The sequence below is a fragment of the Choloepus didactylus genome, chromosome 6 (genome assembly GCF_015220235.1).
Source record: "Choloepus didactylus isolate mChoDid1 chromosome 6, mChoDid1.pri, whole genome shotgun sequence".
Taxonomy (NCBI): Eukaryota; Metazoa; Chordata; class Mammalia; order Pilosa; family Megalonychidae; genus Choloepus; species Choloepus didactylus.
Window position 1 is genome coordinate 126,430,163 of NC_051312.1, and position 27,278 is coordinate 126,457,440.

Consider the following 27,278-nt stretch of genomic DNA (forward strand, 5'->3'; position numbering starts at 1 on the left):
GCAGATCCCAAAGAAATTAAAAAAATTATAAGAGGATACTATGAACAACTGTATGGCAACAAACTGGATAATTTAGAGGAAATGGACAATTTCCTGGAAACATATGAACAACCTAGACTGACCAGAGAAGAAATAGAAGACCTCAACCAACCCATCACAAGCAAAGAGATCCAATCAGTCATCAAAAATCTTCCCACAAATAAATGCCCAGGGCCAGATGGCTTCACAGGGGAATTCTACCAAACTTTCCAGAAAGAACTGACACCAATCTTACTCAAACTCTTTCAAAACATTGAAGAAAATGGAACACTACCTAACTCATTTTATGAAGCTAACATCAATCTAATACCAAAACCAGGCAAAGATGCTACAAAAAAGGAAAACTACCGGCCAATCTCCCTAATGAATATAGATGCAAAAATCCTCAACAAAATACTTGGAAATCGAATCCAAAGACACATTAAAAAAATCATACACCATGACCAAGTGGGGTTCATTCCAGGCATGCAAGGATGGTTCAACATAAGAAAATCAATCAATGTATTACAACACATTAACAAGTCCAAAGGGAAAAATCAATTGATCATCTCAATAGATGCTGAAAAAGCATCTGACAAAACCCAACATCCCTTTTTTGATAAAAACACCTCAAAAGGTAGGAATTGAAGGAAACTTCCTCAACATGATAAAGAGCATATATGAAAAACCCACAGCCAGCATAGTACTCAATGGTGAGAGACTGAAAGCCTTCCCTCTAAGATCAGGAACAAGACAAGGATGCCCGCTGTCACCACTGTTATTCAACATTGTGCTGGAAGTGCTAGCCAGGGCAATCCGGCAAGACAAAGAAATAAAAGGCATCCAATTGGAAAAGAAGAAGTAAAACTGTCATTGTTTGCAGATGATATGATCTTATATCTGGAAAACCCTGAGAAATCGACGATACAGCTACTAGAGCTAATAAACAAATTTAGCAAAGTAGCGGGATACAAGATTAATGCACATAAGTCAGTAGTGTTTCTATATGCTAGAAATGAACAAACTGAAGAGACACTCAAGAAAAAGATACCATTTTCAATAGTAACTAAAAAAATCAAGTACCTAGGAATAAACTTAACCAAAGATGTAAAAGACCTATACAAAGAAAACTACCTAACTTACTAAAAGAAATAGAAGGGGACCTTAAAAGATGGAAAAATATTCCATGTTCATGGATAGGAAAGCTAAATGTCATTAAGATGTCAATTCTACCCAAACTCATCTACAGATTCTATGCAATCCCAATCAAAATTCCAACAACCTACCTTGCAGACTTGGAAAAACTAGTCATCAAATTTATTTGGAAAGCGAAGATGACTCAAATTGCTAAAAACACTCTAAAAAAGAAAAACAAAGTGGGAGGACTTACACTCCCTGACTTTGAAGCTTACTATAAAGTCACAGTAGTCAAAACAGCATGGTACTGGTACAAAGATAGATATATCGATCAATGGAATCGATTTAGCGATAGACCCCCACATGTATGGCCGACTGATCTTTGATAAGGCCCCCAAAGTCACTGAAGTGAGTCATAATGGTCTTTTCAACAAATGGGGCTGCGAGAGTTGGATAGCCATATCCAAAGAATGAAAGAGGACCCCTACCTCACCCCCTACACAAAAATTAACTCAAAATGGACCAAAGATCTCAATATAAAAGAAAGTACCATAAAACTCCTAGAAGATAATGTAGGAAAACATCTTCAAGACCTTGTATTAGGCGGCCACTTCCTAGACTTTACACCCAAAGCACAAGCAACAAAAGAGAAAATAGATAAATGGGAACTCCTCAAGCTTAGAAGTTTCTGCACCTCAAAGGAATTTCTCAAAAAGGTAAAGAGGCAGCCAACTCAATGGGAAAAAATTTTTGGAAACCATGTATCTGACAAAAGACTGATATCTTGCATATATAAAGAAATCCTACAACTCAATGACAATAGTACAGACAGCCCAATTATAAAATGGGCAAAAGATATGAAAAGACAGTTCTCTGAAGAGGAAATACAAATGGCCAAGAAACACATGAAAAAATGTTCAGCTTCACTAGCTATTAGAGAGATGCAAATGAAGACCACAATGAGATACCATCTAACACCAGTTAGAATGGCTGCCATTAAACAAACAGGAAACTACAAATGCTGGAGGGGATGTGGAGAAATTGGAACTCTTATTCATTGTTGGTGGGACTGTATAATGGTTCAGCCACTCTGGAAGTCAGTCTGGCAGTTCCTTAGAAAACTAGATATAGAGTTACCATTCGATCCAGCGATTGCACTTCTCGGTTTATACCCGGAAGATCGGAAAGCAGTGACACGAACAGATATCTGCACGCCAATATTCATAGCAGCATTATTCACAATTGCCAAGAGATGGAAACAACCCAAATGTCCTTCAACAGATGAGTGGATAAATAAAATGTGGTATATACACACGATGGAATACTACGCGGCCGTAAGAAGGAACGATCTCGTGAAACATATGACAACATGGATGAACCTTGAAGACATAATGCTGAGCGAAATAAGCCAGGCACAAAAAGAGAAATATTATATGCTACCACTAATGTGAACTTTGAAAAATGTAAAACAAATGGTTTATAATGTAGAATGTAGGGGAACTAGCAATAGAGAGCAATTAAGGAAGGGAGAACAATAATCCATGAAGAACAGATAAGCGACTTAACGTTCTGGGTATGCCCAGGAATGACTATGGTCTGTTAATTTCTGATGGATATAGTAGGAACAAGTTCACAGAAATGTTGCTATATTAGGTAACTTTCTTGGGGTAAAGTAGGAACATGTTGGAAGTTAAGCAGTTATCTTAGGTTAGTTGTCTTTTTCTTACTCCCTTGTTATGGTCTCTTTGAAATGTTCTTTTAGTGTATGTTTGTTTTCTTTTTAACTTTTTTTTCATACAGTTGATTTAAAAAAGAAGGGAAAGTTAAAAAAAAAAAAAAAAGAAAAACAAGGAAAAAAAAAAGATGTAGTGCCCCCTTGAGGAGCCTGTGGAGAATGCAGGGGTATTCGCCTACCCCACCTCCATGGTTGCTAACATGACCACAGACATAGGGGACTGGTGGTTTGATGGGTTGAGCCCTCTACCACAGGTTTTACCCTTGGGAAGACGGTTGCTGCAAAGGAGAGGCTAGGCCTTCCTATGGTTGTGCCTAAGAGCCTCCTCCCGAATGCCTCTTTGTTGCTCAGATGTGGCCCTCTCTCTCTGGCTAAGCCAACTTGAAAGGTGAAATCACTGCCCTCCCCCCTACGTGGGATCAGACACCCAGGGGACTGAATCTCCCTGGCAACGTGGAATATGACTCCCGGGGAGGAATGTAGACCTGGCATCGTGGGACGGAGAACATCTTCTTGACCAAAAGGGGGATGTGAAAGGAAATGAAATAAGCTTCAGTGGCAGAGAGATTCCAAAAGGAGCCGAGAGGTCACTCTGGTGGGCACTCTTATGCACACTTTAGACAACCCTTTTTAGGTTCTAAGGAATTGGGGTAGCTGGTGGTGGATACCTGAAACTATCAAACTACAACCCAGAACCCATGAATCTCAAAGACAGTTGTATAAAGATGTAGCTTATGAGGGGTGACAATGGGATTGGGAAAGCCATAAGGACCACACTCCACTTTGTCTAGTTTATGGATGGATGAGTAGAAAAATAGGGGAAGGAAACAAACAGACAAAGGTACGCAGTGTTCTTTTTTACTTCAATTGCTCTTTTTCACTCTAATTATTATTCTTGTTATTTTTGTGTGTGTGCTAATGAAAGTGTCAGAGATTGATTTGGGTGATGAATGTACCACTATGTAATGGTACTGTAAACAATCGAAAGTACGATTTGTTTTGTATGACTGTGTGGTATGTGACTATATCTCAATAAAATGAAGATTAAAAAAAAAAAAGATAATTGAGAGATTAAAGCAAAGTCTTTTTTTAAAAACGAAGTCAAAATAGTAAAACTGATTTGGCTGACGAGTTAGACAATGAGGAATGGCCTTTCAAAAGAAGGTGTTTTCCATAAATGAAATGAGCTAAAATTACAGCTAAGTTTACAGGGAAATATATTAAGACATGTACGTAAAACACAATATGGCAGAAAACACATGCTTTGTAACTATTTAAATTTACAATGAAAAAATATTTAAATAAAAACTTTAAAATGTTCAAAAAAAAAAAAGAAAAATAAAAATTCAAAATAACAATATCTAGAAACTTTTAAAACTATATTTCAAATAACAACCCAAAGAACATCAATAGAAGTAAAGTGCATTGATAACAACTAGCTGGAGACAGAGTGGATTAATTCAAATAAGCCTCTTAACCTTACTGCAATTAGGAAACAGGATTTTGAAGTCATTGAAAACGTTGCAGTAAAAATCATCCAAAACAAGACCACGAAGAGAGCTGCAAACTCCTCTCACACTTATATTTGAGATGAGTAACTCTTCAGAGGGGTTACATTCAGTTGCAAAGAGAAATTAAAATTACAGAGTCATAAGGCATTGGTGGAATTAGAAAGAAGTGAATTTGGGATAGCAAAAGTTGAAAAAAAAAATACTTGTCTAATAAACCTGAAAGGGGGACAACCTGCAAGGCCACTTAATCAACTGGTAACAAGATGGTTTGTGTGTATCTCTTATAATGTTAGCTTTAGCTTATTAGTTAATGACTTGGTTATTTTACAAATAAAGTCCAGTTATTTTTCATGGCATAAAATGTCCTTCAGAACTTGGTCCAATGTCTTATCCGCCTCATCTTTTCCCTTCCTCTCCATTTTCATACCTCCATGCAGCCCCACATATCGCACCCTATGCCTCTATACTTTTCCTTTATATATCTCTACTTGTCTGATCCTTCAAGACTCAGAGATCATTACATTTTTGTGATTCTATTTTTTTTTTTTTTTTTTTTTTAATTTCTGAAGGCAGAGTATACTCCTTGGTATGTTACAAACAAGAGGGAAGGAAGGGACATGGTGTTGGGTCTTTTGTTTAGCTCTGGCACAGAATGGGATTCAACTTACATCCTTATTTCCCTTCATATATCAAGATGAATACTGCATAAACTAAGGTGAAATTTTTAAAAGTGAACTACAGAAAAAGATAAGAAGAAGTACTTTGATTAAATATGATAAATTGAGCATACACATTATCACTGTTTTCTCTTCAACCCACTAAAATGACAGTAAGTAGATAAAAAAGTATAAATCCACAAGGACAAATACAAAGGGAGAGAAAAAAAAAACAGCCAATGAGAGATAACAATACGATTTTAGATTAAAAAATGCCAGGCCTGGAAGAGTCATAGCTGTTGACTTCAGAGACATCATGGTCACCATCCGCCCCCAAGTCTTGACATCTTCTGTGGAAGAACGTTTAATAGCTGTAAGTTGTAAATAACTTGCCCCAGTAATGTAGATTATTCTTATTTACTGGTTTAAACTCAGTAAATAAGGGACTAAAGAAACAATTCTTACAAATTATATGGGGTTCTTCTGTTTAAAATACTAACAGTTCCTTAATGTGATATTATACATCACCAAACTTATAAAGAGTATGTTTTGGCTATTTTTAGTATTGAGAGGTTAATTTTGGTTGTCCAGATGATATGGAATATTTTAGAGACGTATTAACTGCCAAAGGAGAAAAGGAAAAAAATTTGTGATCTTGTGTTAATTTTGTTTTATATTTTAATGTATGTCAGATATTGATCTCTACCCCTATCTATTCTCAAAGGTAACAATAAAAAAAATAAAATAGAAAATGTATGGATAAGTGGTCATTTATTTAGCTGAATGGAAAAAAATGAAATTTAAGTGCTTACAAGGGGAAATTAACAAGAAGCAAAATAGTTTCTGACCTTAGATTCCAGAAAGATTCAGGCATTGTAGTCCTCAGTTATCTTTGAAGGTTGGCTTGGCCTGAAAATAGGAGGGCTGGTTGATCTGCAGAAAACTGGAGCAAAGTCCACTCTGGAGAGGTTGAACCAGGGAGGCTTTGAGCTCTGGAACATCAGGCATGGCTGAAAGTGGGAGTGAGCCTCCACCGCACTAAAAAAAGGGAGGGTAGGTGTCAAATTAAAGTTTAAATTATAAAAACTGGGGTCTCCCGGAGTTCTAACAGACAAGTTTATATGATATTCTCTAAGGCACAGATTAGAAGATTTCTTTCTCATGACCTAACCAGCCCCAAAGGACCTTCATAAGCTTCATATGGCGATTTCTCAAAGAAACAGTTGCACCCCTACTCAAGTAATCCATGACAAGCCCCAAGTCCTGCACTCAAGGCTTCCAATCAGCTATTTCTTTTCTATTTTTTTTCTCAGCTCACCATTAGAAATCACTTTTCATTAAGTCTTAAAAATTTAAAGCAAAAGATTATTTATTTCAGTGATGACCAAAGCTTAGGCTCTAGAACTTTGCTCAACTTCTCTCACCCCTTGAAAGGATTCGATGAAGAAACATCATTTATCAAAACTGGGACTATGGTAAGTAAGCCAAATCTTGGCAGGTCCATACCACCCCAACTTTGGACAGGCTGCTTCACATCTTGGTGGCAGGAAAAGAGCCCATGCTTTAGAAAAAATCTAATAAATAATTTTGCTTTGCATTATAAATCATCCATATCAAAATTATTATTTCAAGCTTCTTTGCTTATAATCTAAAAGTTTTCAGAATATAATTTACTTTTAATAAACAATTCATTCCCTATGCATAAATGTAATCAACCAATGTAAGAAAAATCTGTAAATATCCTCATCTTGTTCTTGGGGAAAGGAAATAGAGGTCATTCTTCTATTATTCAAGGGAAAAAAATCCCCCCAAAATAAAGTATAAAAAAGAAGTGCTGGCCTTAAAATGTTCACAAAGGCAGGTTTTATGGGACTGATTAAAGAAAGTCACCCAAAAAGGGCAACTATAATTACAGCTCGCTGGCAGTCTTCTTCAGAAATTTCAATTTTCAAAATTAGTCATAAGGTAGATATGGAAAACCATTCACGATGGTGTCGAAAGGCTCTGAGGTCCAAAGTCAAGGTGCTTTTCCATCTCATGGGTTTACTGTAGGGATGAATGGTAGTGACCTCCTAGGGGTTATCTCAGTAAATCTGGCTTGTCAATTACTTAGGTTGTCCTCTTTTTCTTTTCCACAGTGCTCATAATCCATGTTTGTGTCTTCACCATTTTTAGGAAAGTAGATGTTGGCTCAGAAGCAAGTTGTCTCCTCTAAGGTATTGGTAGGTGAACAGCCTTGAGTCCTGTGGCCCAGGAAAACTAGAAAACAGACATGAACTAGTGTTGCTAAAAACAAGAACCACAGATCTGTCACTCAACATGAGAGCTCCAGCCTTCAAGTTCTCTTTCTTACCTATCTTCTGGAGGGCAGTCCCCACCCTGAACTACCATGGGTGCAATTGGAATTGCTCTCCACTTGGGGTGAGGCATAAAGAAATAGCTAGAGAGACTTGATGGAGAATGAAAACTGTGTGAGCAGGAATTATAGCAGAGAATAGGTTCTCTAATACTTGGATATTCTTTTCTCTGCCTCATGGACAACCCTTCAGTGAACAGGGATTTGGGAAACTAGGCCCAGCCAGATACCTTCTCTTTGCTCCAATCACCCTAGGACTCCAACTCTTCAGGACATATTCTCTGCCCATCCCACAAATCCTGCCCATCACTTACACACATCTACATACAGCCACCATATCCTGGCTCCATAACTCCAACTTAACTCTTCTGTTTCAGTTTCCTAAAACTATTTAAGAAATAGTTGTAGCTGCTAAAACAAGTATAATACAATGGGTTAGCTTAACAACAAGAATTTATTGGATGACAGTTTCAGAGACTAGAAGACTTGCTTCCTCCCAGGGTAGGTATCTTGTGGCTTGCCAGTAATCTTTGGGTTCCTTGGTTTTTCCATCACATGCTAATGTACACGGCAGCGTCTTCTCTGTTCTCTAAGTTTTGTTGACTTCCAGCTTCTGGTTGTTTCCCATGGCTTCTCTCTCTATCTGATTTTTACTTTGCTTATAAAGGACTCCAGTAAACCATATTAAAGCCCAATCTGATTCAGCTGGGCCCCACCTTAACTGAAGTACTGTCTTGAAGAGATCCGCTGCATGTGACCATTAGTGATTCTTCTGAGTGCAATGGAGCACTTACAGAAAGAAAATGACAAGTTCATATCCTTTTAACTCATAGCTAAAATAATAGTCTTAGAACCACAGAACTTCTATGGCATCCTTGAAAGATCTATTTCTTATAGCCACAGGCCTGATGTTGTTGCTGTTTTTACAAAGCAGGCAGTCTTCATTCCCAACTGGGGTGGCAGAGGGGAAATGCTCCCAGGACAGTCCAAAAGCAAAGATACTAGATTGGGAAGATGACAGCAGGTACAGGGACTTAACACTCATCCTCACCCGTCAGGACGTTAAGAGTTTCGGGTGGCCAGGCTGATCCTGGAGCTGAGTTGGTGTGTCCTCATTCCCTTCCCCTTCCTCATCTGCATCCCACTCCTTTTCCTCCCCTTCACAGCAGCTGCTCAGTTCTCTTCCACCTCCTTTTCATCACTTGCAGCCCCACACTGCCCTGCAAAGCCACCAACTTTGTGGTTTCTGGATGGGATTCCAAAGTGCCTTTCTGTTCATTGTAGGCTGTGGAAGTGGGGTAAAAGGGTGAAAAACCAGGCTGAGGTGGCTGTTCACCACTGGATACAGGAAGCTGTTGGCTGCTCTGGACACACAGCTCCAAGCCACCTTGGTTGTCTTGTACCCACGTTTCTCTGCCCAGTCTTCTCTGATATCCCTGGCATGCCAGGGGTATGCCTCTGAAGGGTCATTGGCCTCTAGGTGGTGCAGATGGGGCAGGGCCTGCACAAGGATTCAGCAAACAGTCCACAGCTGTATTCATTTTCTGGATCTGGGAATGGAGTAGATCATAAGAACCTGAAACTGCCTGGGAAAGAGAGAGGAAAAGATGATGCCTTGGCACTCAGCTTCACAGAGTTGGGGAGAAAGTAGATCTGAAAATATCAGGTATGGCTCAGGGTTCTGGGAACATGAGCTTCTGCCCTACCAGCCCATGGAAGAGTTAGGACTGCCTCCACATTGTGGAAACCCTCACAGCTGATGGTCACCATTCCATCCTTGTAGCATTTGGCTTTAAATAACTGCATGGGTTGCAGAATTACAATATCAGTTGGATTCACAGCCTCACTAAGTAGCTCATGTGAAAGTTAGGGTATTGACTGGGAAATCATGGGATCCTGAAACTTGAAATGAGGACAGATGGCTGGATTCAGAGGAAACTCAGAATCTCAGACTCCTGAGACACTCAAAGCCCAAAGCCCCCCTTATCAGTGAAAGTAGTTTTCCTTCTTATGCCTGAGATTACTGTACTTCCTGTGACAATTCTTACTTGAGTCACATGCCTTGCAAAGGGATGTTTGTTCTTCTCAAGACCTACCCACAACCACCCCTTGTTCCATTAGACTCATAACTAAGGTCAAATCTCAATATGTTTCAGAGGATCAGAACAACTATGCTTTAGGAGGAAACAAAGTACACACCAAAACAATTGTAAGATTTTGTGAATCTGCATCAAAAGAAGTCTGGAGAATATGTGCGGAAATGGATTCTAAAGGTGTTAGACCAAAGACGGCAGAATATAACAATAGGTCAAATTAACTGACATGGGTACATTTACTAGATTCCAGATTTAATACATTAGCTCACACAGCTGTAGGTGACTCTTAACAGTTTACATGATGGATTGACTGAAACATAGACTGAATGGTGAACTATTTCAATGAGGTTGAGATGCCAGAGCTTTCCTTTGGAGGAAGGAATCCAAAGGCTTAGAGAGATAGGAAGGTTGGGGTGGATTTATTAGGTGCAACCTGCACACCCACCCATCATCTAGAGCCCCCTTTAAATCTTGGCACACTTAACAGAGCCCTGGTTGGTAGGCCACTGGACTGGTGCAGAGACTATTTCAAGAGACTTGGTTCTAAAGGGACGCAATAAGATAAGCTGCTAACTAGAGAGGAATGCAAGGTCAAAAGGGAATTTTTTTAAAAAAAGAACATACCTAAGAATGTTAAAGAGCTGGGTGGAGGAAGACAACAGAGAGAAGGAAAACGATAAAACAGACATGGTGTTTTACGCATGTGAATGTCGAGAAATAAGGTCCTGAGGGTCCTATGTGAATGTAGCAGGGCTATGCCTCCAAGAATTAATTGTTGTTTCCTGTATTTTTCTCTTCCCTTCTGTTCTCTCATTCGTACCAGGAAGACGGTTTGTTTCCCTTCCCCAGAGCACTTAGATAGGCATGAGTCATCCACTTTGTGAGCAGAAACAAAAGTTTGAAGAGGGAAGCTATGGAACCTTTTTCTCTCAGGGCCTAGTTAAGACTCTGGCTAGGGAAGGCAGAGGAAGGAGTGGAGAAAACTACGTCTTGAAAGATGGTGGAAGCAGGATGAGCACAGAGTGAAGGAAGCAGTATTCTTTCTACAGTGAAGGAAGCAGACTGAACACAGAGCTGTCAGCCACTGACCGACACTCTCCAAGATCCCACCCAGTCCTTGCATCTGCCTGCTCCTTGCCTGAGGCCAGTACACCTGGTAGAACTGTTATACCCTAGTGAGCCTCCTCCCTTGGAAGCTTGTGGTAGGGATTGTATGTTTCCCTCCCAAGGTAGGACGGAAAGAACCAAGTGGAAATTTCCCTGTGTACTAGGTTAGAGTGGACTCTATAGCCCTGTTATCTGTGCAGGTGAAAGCCTGCTTTGGACAGTGTTATGGCACTGCTAATCTTTACACACAGGGGACATTACTTGCCTCCTGAGTGCCTTTCTGTAGGTCCTGGGTTTTGAATTGTTTTCAGAAGTAGTGAGTAGGTAAGACTGGTAAATGGGCTCAAGGGGTAAAACCTGGAACATGGAGGTTTGAGAACTTGAATGTATGACTTTGGCCTCATTGACAACCCACCCCCCAATGGAAATAGCAAAAAGATGAATTTCTCCTAAGCCTGGGAAGCTTATAGAACCATTATTTCAGGACATAGATTTTTAAAAATATATAATACTATTTCTGAAATGTATTACCATTAAAGTGAGACTGATGAATTATATGAGATACATAAAAGCAACACCTAAATAAATGAATAAATGCAAAAGAATGTGAATTATGTATCTGCAAACATTATACCATTTCAAATAAAGTCTAAAAGGAGTTATATACTTTCTATCTCAAATTTATTCCAAAGAAATGAATTTGCCATCTGCCTGAGAATTGAGGAACACAGAGGCTAATTATATATGACTAGCTCTCTCTTAGAAGCACCATTACATTTTATTTATATTGTACTTTTTGTGGCAATTCAAAAGACAGATGCCATTAATCTGGGAATACTGTAGAAACTGCTCAGCTTCTAAGTATCTAACAGTAGATTCCCTTAGGTTTTCAGGAATCTTAAAATGCTTCTGCCTTGTTTAACCTACTTTTAGTTTAATACATAGGCCAGACCATTTTTATGGAATTTGGTATCCACATGTAAATAGGCCACAAATAAAAGGCCTAATCAAAATGAACAGTGAAAATACATGTTTTAAATCAGGTTTACATTCAGTTAGTGGTAAGGGTGACATGAAGCCCAAAAAAGTCTTAAAGTTTGAATTTTATGTAAATTTTTGTATATAAAAGTCATAAATATATATACAGCAGTGAAAATCCAAATTAGTTCTCCCAAAGAGGAAAGCTGGTCACCTGTGCATTAGGCCATTTTATCTATGTATACATTGAAGTGGAGAAATTTTGATATCGTCTTCTATGAACCCTGAAGAAACCCCTTGAATGATATAATGGTTTATTTTGTATAATTATAGGAAAATATTTTCATTAATTTTCAAAAGAAATATACTGTTCCATATTTTGATCTACACAAGGAAATGAAAAGATCTGGCACAAATGAAGACAAAGATAATTTTTTTTTTTTTTTACTTTTAAGTGCTTTAAAAGATAACTGATTATCTAAAAACACCTGAATAAATGAATGAATGCAAAAGAATGTGAATTACGTACCTGCAAACATTATACCATTTCAAATAAAGTCTAAAAGGAGTTATATACTTTCTATCTCAAATTTATTCCAAAGAAATGAATTTGCCATCTGCCAGAGAACTGAGGAACACAGAGGCTAATTATAATATACGACTAGCTGTCTCTTAGAGCATTATTGTCTTACCTTCCCCATCCACAACTGGACTGCCTAAGGATAGGAATTTATAGGCAAACAGGAAGCTTAGGCCTTCATCTGCATGGTTGCCAGAGCTATATTTGCTCCTTTTGCTACATTACACCTTTTCAAATGTTGGTCCTCAGGTGTTTTGGGGCATCACCGTATTGGGCAGGTAGAGAGATGCTCTCCAAAATGCTCTTTTTTTTTTAAAGACCACAGGCTCAGCTACAGGAGACCTTCTGCTCCAAGGGCTGCAGTACCTGTTGACATAGGTGACATCCATCTGTGGCTCTGCCCCCTCTGGGGCACTGAGTAGGAGCCATTCAAGGCCCCATTATGTGCAGAACCCAATAGTTCCTTCCAGTCTGGGGGATTCTCTCTTAAACTAGATTGGACCCTTCTTTTTTCTAGGATAATTAATCTCTTTCTTCTTATATGCCTAAATTAAAAAAAAAAAAAAATCATGTTAACTCTCCCAAGGTGCCCAAGAAGCCTTAGCCTTCAAGTTAAAAAATCCCTCTCTCTTTAAATGAAACTGTTGTGTGGTGGTAAGGAAGTGCTTCTGTATCAATTGGACTTGTAGTCAGCTGCAAATAACAGAAAATCAGCCTACAGTGACTTGAATAGAGGTTTATTTTTCTCACATAAGAAGTCTGTCTGTAGCTGACTGTTGGTCTTGGTGCTTCAACTCAGTGATGTCAGGACTGATGCATTTCTGACCTTTTTCTCATGGTTACAATATGGCAATGCAGATCCAGTCATCAATTCTGCATTCAAGGGAGATAGATGGGGAAAGAGGAGAAGAGATAACACCAGTCTTATTTCTGTTATCACTTTTGTTTTCAGGAAAGTGAAAATTTCCCAGAAATCCCTACCCCAACCAGCAGGTCTTAGTTATGTTCCACAGTCCAGAACTGAGTCCCAGGATCATCTCTAGGTACAAGGAAAGATGAACAAGCAAGCAATCAGCTTTTCAGGCTATAAAATGGGAGGCATAAAAGGATATGAGATGGATAAGAAGGTTGGGAATGGCTTTTCAGTAGCCATGCAGCACTACCTTCCATAACGCCTTATTCCTTCCTGATGAGTAGTAAACAAGGTAGAGTTCATTTCTCAAACACCACATCCTGGCACTTGTGTCACTGCAAGTTATTACATAAATGTGTTGTCAAGACACTGCAGATAAGAACCACTGTACTCCAGCAGGTAACAGAAAAGAAAGAACAGAGCATATCCTGTATCAGAAATGGAAAAAAGGTGGCTAGAGGACACCAAGTGTTGCAAGGGATGAGAGTGAAATGGGGAAGAATCACAGAGACACTGGAACAGAGGATCCTTAAGCAAAGCAAGAGCCTGAGGCCCACGGACACACGAGGCCCACGTCAAGAGCAGAAAGAGAGGAAACCTCAGAATCTCTGCTATAGCCCCGGGCACCACATGTGTGAGCACATGGAAGCACATCCTCTACTTGGGCAGGATTTGAAGAATCATGAGGGCCAAGTCAAATCAATACAGCTTTGTTCCTATTATTTTGATTTTACCGTATGTCTGGGCTGAAGTGGGAAAAACATAAATTACACAAGTATATCTGATATATCAATAAAGTTATACTTGAGAGATATAGTTTCTATATAATTTCGACAAAAAAAAAACCCACTTTAATATAGGTAAGAGCTATCTGGCAGTTGAATGGTCACTCAGAGTAAAAATGCAGAGGCCAGAGAAAAGATAGGCTTCTGATTCTTTTTATGTTATTGATTTAATTCCTTTTCTTCACATAGGCTCAAATCATTAGCAATTGCACCTGTGTGTGTAGGTACACGTGAATACCCACCCCCACACACAAACCCAAAACCTTCTTTCTTATTCTCTTTTCTCAACTAATTCAGCCATTCAACACATATTTACAGAGCACCTGCTCTTTCCTCTTACACGTTTCCTAATCCCTTACACTGAAGACCTAAGGGAGCCATGGTCAGAACTGTAGGTGGTGGATGGGTTGAAGAGATGTGAGATAAAACATAGTCCATTTTGGAGACATATGCAGAAACTTCTCTTTTATTCCCATCTCAAGTCCCAGAAGCAGAGATCAGTAAGTTAGGAGGATCAATTTACATGGCTAGCTCCACCACTATTACACTGGACGTGTCACAAGACCTCTCTGTTTCATTGACTTTTTACTAAAGACAAAATAGGTATTATTCCCTTCTTTTTCCTTCTCCTTTCAAACTCTTGTCCAACTACTTGATAGATGTATTACACAGATAAATGAGATATTGCTGTTCACATTTCCATGGGAAAAAAGCAAAACCATATCATACATGAAAAACATTCTTCTTCAACAGAGCTTTTATGCCTATTACCAACGGGCCAACTGAGAAGCAGGAGCTTGCAACTGCCTTGAGAGTGATAGGGAATTTTATCATCCACATTTGCATAGCTGGCCTTTTCATTTATAGACATTAATCAGAACGCAGATTTGCTTCCTTCACTATACCACACTCTAAATTAGGTCCATGTATGATATTATCTCACAGTCATGTTTTCATCACATTCATTTATACAATATATATTTGATGAGCACCCACAATGTGCCAGGCACTGTAATAGGCAATGGAGTTAGGAGAGTGAGCAAGACAAAAGTTCCTGTGCCCTTGAATTTTGTATCATAATAGGATACACACAATATATAAACATATATGTAATATATAAACAAATTTATATATATAGTCAGGGTTATAGGAACTAGGAAAACATAAGGCAGGCCAAGAGGGTAGAGAGAAAGAGACGGGCAGAGGGGGAGTGCTATTTTAGTAGTCAGGGAACACCTCTCTCAAAAGTCAAGATTTCAACAGAGACATGTATAAACTGAAGAAGAGAGACATGCTAGTATCTAGGTGAATAAAATTCTAGGCAGGGGGACACAAGTGCCAAGGCCCAAAGTGGGAACGTACAGGTTCAAGGAACAGCAAGGAGAGTGGGAGGGCAGGCATAGAGTCAGGCAATGACCAGATCATGCAGGGCCTTGTATACTGTGGTAAGGATTTTATTCTAAGTGGGAAGGGAAGCCATTGGCAGCATATAAACAAGGGCATGGCAAGATTTAACTCATGTTTTAAAAGCTTCTCTCTGACTGCTATGGAGAGAATAGAGCAAAAGAGTGGAATCAGAGATTGGCTGGAATCTATTGGAATGATCCAGGTGATAGAAAATGGTGTCTTGGACTGAAATCATAGCGATGAAGGTGGTGGGAGATGGTTCAATTGTGATACAGGTTGAAAGTAAATCCAACAGGATTTTCTTGAATCCTTTTCACTTGAATCTTGATAACTTGAATGTGAGGTACGAAAGAAAGAGATGTTAAGGCCAATTCCAAGATATTTGAAATGATCAACTGGAAAAACAGTGGTTCCATTTAATAAAATAGTGAACACTATGGGGGAAGCAGTTTTGTGAGGGGTGGAGAAGGGAATCCCGAGTTCAGTTGGGGCAAGTTTAGTTTGAGATGCCTATTAAACATCCAAGTAGGGATGATGAGTAGGCAGATAGATACAGAAGTGTCCAATTTACAAAAAGGTCTGGGGCTGAAGATAGAAATTTAGGAGTCACAAGCATTTGAAACCACAGGGTTGGAGTCAACTGAAGAAATGTTTATAAAAGGAGTGTGTGATCAACTGAATCAAATACTTTTGAGAGGGTGAGTAAGATTGACTGAAAATTTACCATTAGCTTTAGCCATGTAAATGTTAGTGGTGACATTGATAAGAATGGGTTCAATAGAGTATTGAGGATCAAAACCCTCAGAGTTTTGATTAGACATTTATTTATTTGAAGACCTGTTTATGTCAATCTCCCCAGCTCCACGGATTGTAAGTTTCATGAAGGTAAGGATGATGTCTCTTTTAGTCATCATTTTATCTCCATTGTTGGCCCAGTGTCTGGCATACAGTAATTGCTCAATAAATATTGGTGGACTATTCCAGGTTATTTCGAAGGAATTGCTTGTCCAGGATTTACCATGTGGGTTGTAGAGGATCTTCCTGAGGATTTAATAGTGATTGTAAGGGAATGGAAAAGGGTGATTTATAAAGCCATTGAAGGACCAGTCTTATTTTAATAAATGTTGACTTTCTAAGTTTAAAATGTCGAATGTGTTTCAAGGCTACAATGTAAACATACACAAGAAATGCCTGATATTTGGTAACCTGAGATTTAAAAACAAATGTGTGGTTTAACTATTACCTGATACAAAAAATAAAGAATAACTCTGAGGTAGGAACCCCAGAGAGAAGCCATGAGAGGGAAACAGAATTTTCCCTTAGGTTATTTCCCTAAGAGGGGAAAATAAAGCATTTTAGTGTTCAGAGAGCAGGGTCTGTACCTTAGAGCACATTTCCTGTGCATGCCCACTCAATTAGGCGACAGTATTGATGTCAGGAAAGGTAAGATCTAAGATTACCAATTTGCTCTCGTTAGCTAGGGTCCTGCCTTACCTAACTTCCTGGAAGCAAATTAACTACCATGAAAAACTGGGTAATTTTTTCTCAGATCACTAAGAAACATTTGGTCAATTGCTGCTTTAGTGCATAAAATAGCCTCTGATATCCCCAAAACTTTAATGACACTTCCCAATAGTACCTAATTTTTTTCTGAGCTTGTGTATTGAAAATCTGGCTCAATGAGTAACTACATAGAGCAGTAAGCTGGATGTGAGTAGCCCCATGCTCAATGGAATCATAACTAAAATTAGGTGGCCAACCAGATACAAAGATGATTAGAATATACTCAAGAGGAAATGGAGACCATTTGGAGAGGTCTCAGGACTTCTCTCATGTTGTTATACTTCTGACAACTTTGGTGGATAAAAACGGACCTCCTGGAAAAAGGTGTTTTTGAGGAGAGAGAAGGGAAATGGAAATTTCCCAGAATTTCACATGCTATTAATATATGGCATGTTTACTAAGCAAATTATCATAGCTAGGGATGATGTTAGGGGAGAAGAAATTGGTCTGTGATTGACTGAAGGTTTTAACAAAAATGGAAATTGTGACTTACAGCAATAGGACTAAACTCCTCAGGCCTTTGTTTTTACTAAAGCTGCTGCTGCTGCTGAAAAATCTACTAAGACTACTATAGTGTGCTTGTGTGTTTTCCTCTTGCCTTTTGAGCAGAAAAGGGAGAGGAAAGTCACATGACTGGGGTCAAATGTTAAAAAAAAAGCTGATTGGTTGTTACTATGATCTATTTGGACCCAGGTCCAGAGGTTGACCTGACTTTCCCCACTCAAATATTGTACCTGAAAATTTGTTAGATTTTATTTGTTCCAGAGGACAGAATTAGCACCTTTTAAGTATGTGTGGATATAAATTTCCATTATTTAGGATAGGGTAAGCCAAGCCTAAAATCTATGGCTGAAAGTCTACTGGTTCTCAACCTCATTGCTGCCTCAGTTTTGTCCATAAACATCACTGCACACCTACTATGTGCTATTCTCTGTGCCAAGTCCTAGGGTTTTAAATATAAATCTAGTAAGCAGAGACAAACACGTAAACCCACAATGATAATAAACAGTTACAGGTGCAAAGACAGAAGGAAAAAGGAAGGGGTCAACTCTGTTGGGCACATAGTTATGAGACTTCAGGCAGGACTGTAAGACTGAATCTCAAATGGTAGTAGGTGAGCACCAAGGAAGAAGGGGACAGGGTACCAATGCAGGGAGGTGGGAAACAACCTGGTGAATTGAGGGACTACAAATAGTGAAGAATCCTAGAGTAGAGAGAAAGAGAGTTCACGAGAGTTCCAACGGCCAGGAGACAGGAGGTGAGAAACATTGGAAGGAAAGTAAGATTTAAAAAATATATCAGACGGTATGGATTTTCTCTGAATGACTATTGGTAAACAAGAAGATCTGTCTTCCTCCCTGAACCATAAACAGACCTTGTGCTTAAAATGGGACTATACTGACAAGTTGGTCTTAGTCAATCTGCTTCCCAGGATTCACAAACCAAAAACCATTTATACTGTCTTGAAACAACAAAACTGCTTTTTATGTCCTCAGCATGTTCTTTACTTGTTGGGGTGAACCAAGCTTTCATTTCTGAGGCATCTGAGCCCTTGGTGGCCCAGGCTATTTGTGCTACTAGCATCTCTACTAACCTTAACACTGGCCTTGGAGTATGGGGGCTGCATTTGGGGATCACCTCTATGCCCCTGTTGTGCTGCAACAACTTGATTCCCCTTTTATAATTAACCACCCAGCCCACACTCCAACTCCCTTTTCTGTCTGTTTGCTAAGGATTTAGAAGTGGCAAGGTTAATAGTTTCATTTCCCAATTCTGTGGAATCTTTAATGAGTGCCTTGACTGAAACCTTTTTTCTGTTTATTTTTAAATCTCAGTTTACCAAATATTGGGCATTTCTTGCACATATTTACACTGTAGCCTTGAAACACCTTCACCGTTTCAAACCTAAAAAATCAACATTTATCTACCATTTCTTCTACCAGGTAGGGTGGAAAATGAGATATACTACTTAGAGTTCTGCCCCTAAGAAGATTTTCCTTCTCAATTGTCCTAAGTGGCTGGAACTTGCAACAGTAGTACAATCATGCTAGTGTCTGTATATCAGGGAAGAGCCCATTTGAAAACCAGTCTTGAACACTTTCTTCCTTAGTCAGCAAGTTACAGGGAGTTTCCCATGGGGCCATATGTGTGGGCAGGGGGAGGATCGATCCCTTTGGCTCCTAAAGTAGGAGGCAGTGCACTCTGTCACACCAAGGCCATTTTCCATGGGGATTCCCCCTTGGAGGCAGGGGTATCTGATGTCTGGACAGCCAAGTGTAAAGCTTAGGAAGTCTTCCTTCACTTAAAAATGATAAAAACATTCATCCAAAAATGTTTAGTAGTTCACAATTTTTTAAAAAAATTTCAATCTTTATCCCATCTAGAAATTCAAGGTAGGGATCCAATTGTTTTTCTTTTTCCAAATGACAGAATAACTGAATCCAGTTTTTTGAATAACACATTTCTTTTCACTACTTTATTATATAATCAAATCACATTTCATATTTAGATCTATTTCTGTACTAAGTCTTTTGCTTTACTGGTCAGTTGTCTGTTCCTATAGCAGTATATCACCAATAAATACTACAGTTTAAATAACTGGCAGAGTCCTCTGTAATATTCTTCTATATTAGAATCTTCCTGGCTGTTCTTGTATATTTTTCTTCTTCCAGAAAACTTGAAAATTGTTTTTCCAAGTTCCAAATATAATTGCATTAAAATTTTTATTGGGTTATAATAAATTTATACATTAGCTTTAGAGAGAACTGACATCTTTACAATGTCAAGCCAAGAATATGATATGCCTCAATTTATGTAAGTGTTCTTTCTTGCTGGACATTCACTCTTAGTTATATGATTAGTATCTTCTGAAGAGACATAATTTGTTACCAATACTTCTGTGAGAAGTAAATTCTAGAAAATGTAATTATTTAAAGTTGGATCACCAAATATTCATCACAGTTAGCACAAACACACGGGTATGCTGCTGAAAACTGTGTTGTGATGATTAAACTTCCAAGATTCCAGGATAAGATTTTTTTTTTAATTGATTACAGAGTGATGGTCAGTTGAAAAACTGCTTGGAAATTTCAAAACATCCAGAAGCCACCATATGTGTTATTTTCCTAAGAAGGATGTCTTTTATTGAAAAGTTGTGCCACTGCTCCAGAGAAGGAATGGAAGCTATCATGTTATCTAAGCCACTTATATGAGGTGCATCTGCGAATTGTTTGCATAAATGCACTGGCTAGAATCCGTATTTGCTGGACTAAAACCTATTCCAATATTGACGCGACAATAAAGAAGAAAGGCACAGTCCAAGTTATTCAACAAAGCTTGCCAAGAAGTCACCATGCCTGCCTTTCTTTTCTATTGTGTACCCAGTGCCTAACACAATGCCTGACACATAGTTGGTACCTAAATATGAAGGAACAAATAGAGTCTTCATCAAAAATTCACATGGATACTTTTACGGTAAAAACTTCAAGAATGTGGTTTGTCTCCAGCCTGACTAATCACCACCACCCTCTGCCTCCATGCCAGTATCAGCAACTCTGACTGGTAGCTGAGAATCTTGAGCCCTCCTGCTCTTGAAACTCTTCTCCAGCATCTGCCTCTGTTGCTTTGTTAATTTCTCCCAGCCCATTCCATTTCAGAGAATGGATGTTCCCAAAGACCTGGCTTCTGCTTCACTCCCCACCAGGCTTCCATTGCCAAAGACCTTTAGTGCCTCGTACCCAGCCAAGTCACAAAATCTTGAATAATCACACTGACATTTTGGTTTTGGCACCAGAAACAGAGAGTACAGTGTTACAATTTGAGTTTCAGAATGATCACTCTAACAACAGACTTGGCCCAGTCTCCTTCCTATAGTGGGAAGCCTGGCATGCTAGAATGAGTCAATAATGGCCAGAATGGGCAATGAAGATATTTTTACCCACAGTTGCAGATATGTGATGTTTACGAATAAGACTGGTGTTGGGTCAGAGAGAGATTGTAGAGAGTGAAAGAGAAGCATGTCCACCCAAATAATCAAAGCTAGGAGAGTCTATGACACATACTAGGAACTGGAATATAAAGCCAAGGGATTGGAGTACCAGAGAATATTGAAAAATATATCCAAGTTAGCTACAGCCCAAACCTGAGCTTTTATGTACTCTCACAGATACATGGCATGGGTATTCTGGATATATGTAAATATCCTGGGATGTACTCTATATAATGGAGAATGATTAGCTAAAGAGGTAGGCAGAAGAGTTAGGAGTCTATTGCACCAAATGAAAATTATCAAAGGATAAGCAGAATCCCAGTGAAAACAGAGAGGCCAGAAACAGATTCTAAAACCATTTCAGAAACAGGACTAGTGGAAATGAATGGCTAGATAACCATTCACAGAAGAAAAGGCAAACAGAAAAAATTCAAATGATAGAATCTGGATCTTAAAGATCCATAGGCACTGTGAACATTCTGATAGTGCAATAATCACTTTCTTGGGTCTTTTAAAAAATTGACTATTTAAAATGCATTCTAATTATAGGCCTTCACAAAAAGTCTGTAAGGGTGATCTTTTAAAATTACCTCTATTTTAACAGCACTGACAGTGACTTACCCAGGCTCATAAAGCACCTTGGAGGCATAGCTGTAAAAAGAATTTAGAGCTTTTAATCTCCATGTCCTGTAATGGACTCCACTCATATTTGTGTGTGTGTGTGTGTGTGTGTGTGTGTTTGTGTGTGTTTTCATTTGTATTGCGATTGTTCAGATACCATACAATTATCCAAAGATCCAAAGTGTACAATCACTTGCCCCTGGGTACCCTCATACAGCTGTGCATCCATCACACTTAATTTTTGTTCAATTTTTAGAAACTTTTCATTACTCCAGACAAGAAATAAAGTGAAAGATGAAAAAAGAAAAAAAGAAAAGGAAACTCTAATCCTCCCCTATCCCTAACCAACCCCCCTCAACTGTTGACTCGTGGTATTGATACAGTACATTTGTTACTGTTTATGAAAAAATGTTGAAATACTACTAACTGTAGTATATAGTTTGTAATAGGCCTATATGCCCCTCTATTATTAACTTCTAATTGTATTGTCATACATTTGTTCTGGTTCATGGAAGCGATTTCTAGTATTTGTACAGTTGATCATGGACATTACCCACCATAGGATTCAGTTTTATACATTCCCATCTTTTGACCTCCAACTTTCCTTCTGGTGACATATATGACTCTGAGCTTCCCCTTTCCACCTCATTCACACACCATCCGGCGCTGTTAGTTATTCTCACATCTTGCTACTAACACCCCTGTTCATTTCCAAACATTTAAGTTCATCCTAATTGAACATTCTGCTCATACTAAGCAACCACTCCCCATTCTTAAGCCTCGTCCTATATCTTGGTACCTTATATTTCATGTCTGTGAGTTTACATATTATAATTAATTCTTATCAGTGAGACCCTGCAATAATTGTCCTTATGTGTCTGGCTTATTTCACTCAGTATATTGCCCTCGAGGTTTTGTCATCAACCAATTTTTTTTTTAATGTGGTTTTGTTCACTCACCATACATTTCATCCCAAGTAAATAATCGATGGTTCTCTGCATGGTCATACATTTATGTGTTCACCACCTTCACCACAATCTATATAAGGGCATCTACATTTCTTCCACAAGGCAGGAGGGAGAGTCAAAGAAGGTAGAGAGGCAAAAGAAAGAGGAAAAAAAATGACAGCTAGGAAGCAGCAAAAGGAAAAATAACCTTAAATCAAAGTAGAATAAAGAATCAGACAATACCACCAATGTCAAGTATATAACATGCCTCCCCTATCCCCCCCTCTTATCTGCATTTACCTTGGTATATCACCTTTGTTACATTAAAGGAAGCATAATGCAATGATTCTATTACAGTCTCTAGTTTATGCTGATTGCATCCCTCCCCCAATGCCTCCCCATTTTTAACACCTTGTAAGGTTGACATTTGCTTGTTCTCCCTTGTAAAAGAACATATTTGTACATTTTATCACAATTGTTGAGTATTCTAGATTTCACCAAGTTACACAGTCCCAGTCATTATCTTTCCTCCTTTCTTGTGGTGTCTCACATGCTCCCCACCTTTCTCTCTCAACCATATTCATAGTTACCTTTGTTCAGTGTACTTACATTGTTGTGCTACCATCTCCCCAAATTGTGTTCCAAACCACACACTCCTGTCTTCTATCACCCTGTAGTGCTCCCTTTAGTATTTCCTGTAGGACAGGTGTCTTGTTCACAAAATCTCATTGTCTGTTTGTCAGAAAATATTTTGAGCTCTCCCTCATATTTGAAGGACAGTTTTGCTGGATATAGGATTCTTGGTTGGTGGTTTTTCTCTTTCAGCATCTTAAATATATCACACCACTTCCTTCTTGCCTCCATGGTTTCTGCTGAGAGATCCGCACATAGTCTTATTAAGCTTCCTTTGTATGTAATGGATTGCTTTTCTCTTGCTGCTTTCAGGAATCTCTTTTTGTCTTTGACATTTAATAATCTGATTATTAAGTGTCTTGGTGTAGGCCTATTCAGATCTCTTCTGTTTGGAGTACGCTGCGCTTCTTGGATCTGTAATTTTATGTCTTTCATAAGAGATGGGAAATTTTCATTGATTATTTCCTCTATTATTGCTTCTGCCCCCTTTCCCTTCTCTTCTCCTTCTGGGACACCAATGATACATACATTATTGTACTTCATTTCATCCTTGAGTTCCCGGAGATGTTGCTCATATTTTTTCATTCTTTTCTCCATCTGCTCCTTTGCGTGTAGGCTTTCAGGTGTTTTGTTCTCCAGTTCCTGAGTGTTTTCTTCTGCTTCTTGAGATCTGCTGTTGTATGTTTCCATTGTGTCTTTCATCTCTTGTGTTGTGCCTTTCATTTCCATAGATTCTACTAGTTGTTTTTTTGAACTTTCAATTTCTGCCTTATATATGCCCAGTGTTTCCTTTACAGCCTCTATCTCTTTTGCAATATCTTCTCTAAACTTTTTGATTTGATTAAGCATTAGTTGTTTAAATTCCTGTATCTCAGTTGAAGTGTACATTTGTTCCTTTGACTGGGCCATAACTTTGTTTTTCTTAGTGTAGGTTGTAATTTTCTGTTGTCTAGGCATGGTTTCCTTGGTTATCCAAATCAGGTTTTTCCAGACCAGAACAGGCTCAGGTCCTCCACTCATATTTGCATTGGACTCCACTCATATTTGCAACTCAACTGTATGGTGCTAGCCCAACTCAGACATGCACACACAAACCCACATACATTCTCCTAAAATCTAACTGTGATTTCTGAGACTAAAATGAAAGTAAATTGTCTATTATCAATACTTTCAGATAGAGATAAGTAGATAAATAGATAGATAAATGTACAACCATTGTTCAAATAAGTTTACAGCTAGTACTTCTGTTATCCCTATTCCAGGAACTCTAGAATGACAAGTAAGACCATCATTTCCTCCCTCCCACCTTCCTTTTCTTCCTTCCAACTTTTTAAAGCAAATGTTTATAAGTGCCATAAATGTGGCGTCGTAATAACGAAATGAGGTGTCAGCTCATGCTGGGCTCTGAGGAATACAAAAAATAAAGACAGTCTCCCCTAACCTCTAGGAAAAGAGGAGTCAAATTTGCATGAGGCCTCTCAGAGAGAAATCAAGGGCTCTTGAGGGAGATTTGAATCCTGAAGGGCCAACAGGCAGACAGCAGGAGGAAGAAGGACAATCACCTCCCCAGTCCTGGCAGGAGAAGCCTGAGATGGGGGAAGGGAGTGATCAGCATGTGCCTCCTCACAGGACACAGGGTCAGGGCCAGTAAGGATGGATAAGAGTACAACAGAGGATTGTGTGACACACATAGTCAGCCACCTCACCCCAGCCACTCAGCAGGAACCCAGCACAGAGGATCTGTGAATTTGAAAGAGTCAAGTGACTATCTCTGGCAGTCCAAAAGAGATGCAACCTTTTAGAGGACATATCTTCTGAAATTGGCTGCAAGAGCTGTCCTACTTAGGTAGACAGTCTCCTCTCTTTTGGTAGAGGAAAGAGCTGGGGCTTTTAGTAAAGCTGAACAGTTGGGGGAGGAGTGGGGAGGACCTTTCAGGTGAAGATGAGTTAATGAATTGTTTGGTAGGGAGGCTCTGATGTCAGGTGGAAAGAGCAGAGACTGAAGACATGGATTTCAATTTTGTCTCCACCACTTACTAGCTGAGAAATCTTGAGCAAATAACTACTACAAGCTCTAGTTTCTCCATCTGTAAAAATACCAAGTGATAACAATGAATGGTCCCATTTACTGAACTACGCACTTCATGTGAATTACTTTCATTATTTCTTTTTTAGGGGGTGTTATCAGAATAAAGTGGTGGATTCTTTCGCCCTATGTGCTCAAATGACCAATTCCTGAGACACCGGGGTTTCAAAGAGAGAAAAGAGTTATTTTGCTAGGCATGAAGCAGGAGAACGGATGGCCTATAGGTTCAAAATCTGTCTTCCTTAACTGCAATAATTCTGATAGTCTTATAGTATCAAAAGATGGGCAGGTTTTAGGATAATGAGCACAAGGGCTGCAGCTGATGTAATTAGAAGTGATCTAATTATTGAGCATGCACAGATAGAAAATGGTGGCCTTAATATGATGATAGGCATGATTTTTAGTATTATAATGAGGTATAGGTGACTTGTAGGTTAAAGTCTAAGCTACTGCACATGTCAGGTGGGCCCATTTTGGTTAGATCCAGCTTCAGTTATCAAGATAACTTTGGATTTGGGGTGGGTTAGTTCTGGACTGACCCAAGACCCTTCATTATTAAACATTAGGGGCTGTCTTCAGTGATCATAAGACTTTAAAGTCAAAAAACTGGATAAATAGGTACAAGTGAAGGTTTTTACAATCACAAGGGCACAAGATAAAGGCTATACAATCATTATCAGAGATCAAGGCAGCCGGATTACAGTTCAGGTTTCAGGCATTTCTGTCTGTCTACTCTAACATACCAGAAGGTAAAAAGGAATATCTATATAATGATTCAATAATCATAATCAGTCTTGAAATCCTAATTTCTCGGTTACAGGGGTGGGGGTGGGGGGTGGATATAAACTGCAAATTTTTTTTAATTGGAAAACTAATATATAACTTGGATTGGATCTCAGGCAAATTGTGCCATAAAGAGATTTTCTTTAAGTGGGTAAACAAAGTTTAAAAAGCAACTAACAATAAATGAAAATGTTTCTGGTACAGGACCAGCAGCACAAAAAAATAGTTTACAAGTACCTGGATAGTATACCCATTTTGCAATAGTGCAACTTTAAGTACATATTGTTGACTGTCCATAGTCCACACAGAGTTACAACTCCAAACTTCTACAACAACAACATGATGACAGGTCTAAAAAAAACTGCTTAAAAAAAAAGGCATAACCTAGGTGTTCCCTCATTTGACCAATTTCATCTAAGCTTGGATGTGCAGACGGGCTTAGATATATCCAGAGTAAGCCACATGCAACATGTTACTTGATCAATTTTCTAAAACATGGTTTCAGGATAATGACATAAGAGAAGGGAAGAAAAAATGGTGGAATGAAGTTCTAATTACTACATAGGCATATTCTTTTGACAGTACAGGGAAACATTTGATGGATAAGTCACAAACAAAGAAAAGGCAAATAATTTTGTACAAGAAATTAACACATTCTGTACCATGTCTTCACTCTCTGTCATCATTTGTACAAACTCTTCATAGTTTACTTGACCATCCCTGATTGTTTCATCAACCTCTTCATCTGATAACTTCTCTCCTAGGTTTGTCATCATGTGGCGAAGCACTGCTGCACTAATATGGCCATTGCCATCCTTATCAAACACATGGAATGCTTCTCTAATTTCTTCTTCACTGTCTGTGCCTTTCATTTTCCTTGCCATCATTATCAGAAATTCCAGAAAGTCAACTGTACCATTACCACCAGAATCTACTTCATTAATCATGCCCTGTAACTGTTTCTGTGGGAGGCTGCCCAAGAGACCATTACAGTTCTCAATTCCTTTGTCATTACAGTTTCATCACCATCCTTGTCAAACAGTGAAAAAGCTTCTTTGAATTCTGTAATCTGCTCTTTGGTCAGTTTGTCAGCCATGTTGCAAGTGCTACCGGTCTGCCAAACCAGATCACACAACTGCTCCCTTGCTAGCCCCACTAGAACATATGAATTACTTTTTAAACTTCACAACAACCCTGTGAAGTATAATGTTTATTACTATTCCTACAATACATATTTGTAAACTGAGGTTTAAGGAGGTTGAGTACATTTTCAAAATATACATATCTTGTGACAGGGCTGGAATTTGAACCCACATGTGTCTGATTTAAGACCCACTCCTGCCTCTCTTCCAAGGGTTTGTTTTAAGGACTAAATGAC

At 38.8% G+C, this 27,278-nt stretch overlaps 1 long non-coding RNA gene and 2 pseudogenes across 2 annotated transcripts; all 3 read right to left on the reverse strand.

Moving 5' to 3' along the window:
• Window positions 1–4,937: 4,937 nt before the first annotated feature.
• Window positions 4,938–7,628, reverse strand: LOC119538446. 2 transcript variants are annotated; one of them, XR_005217557.1, is made up of 3 exons: window positions 7,167–7,628; window positions 5,906–6,095; window positions 4,938–5,407 (listed from the first exon to the last, which is right to left on the reverse strand). It is a non-coding gene; the product is annotated as an uncharacterized LOC119538446 (long non-coding RNA). The 2 variants fall into 2 exon arrangements; XR_005217558.1 differs by lacking the exon at window positions 7,167–7,628 and adding an exon at window positions 6,971–7,145.
• Window positions 7,629–8,352: 724 nt separating this feature from the next.
• LOC119537295 lies at window positions 8,353–9,219 on the reverse strand (annotated as a pseudogene).
• Window positions 9,220–24,509: 15,290 nt separating this feature from the next.
• On the reverse strand, window positions 24,510–26,996 carry LOC119537296 (annotated as a pseudogene).
• Between the last annotated feature and the right edge of the window lie 282 nt (window positions 26,997–27,278).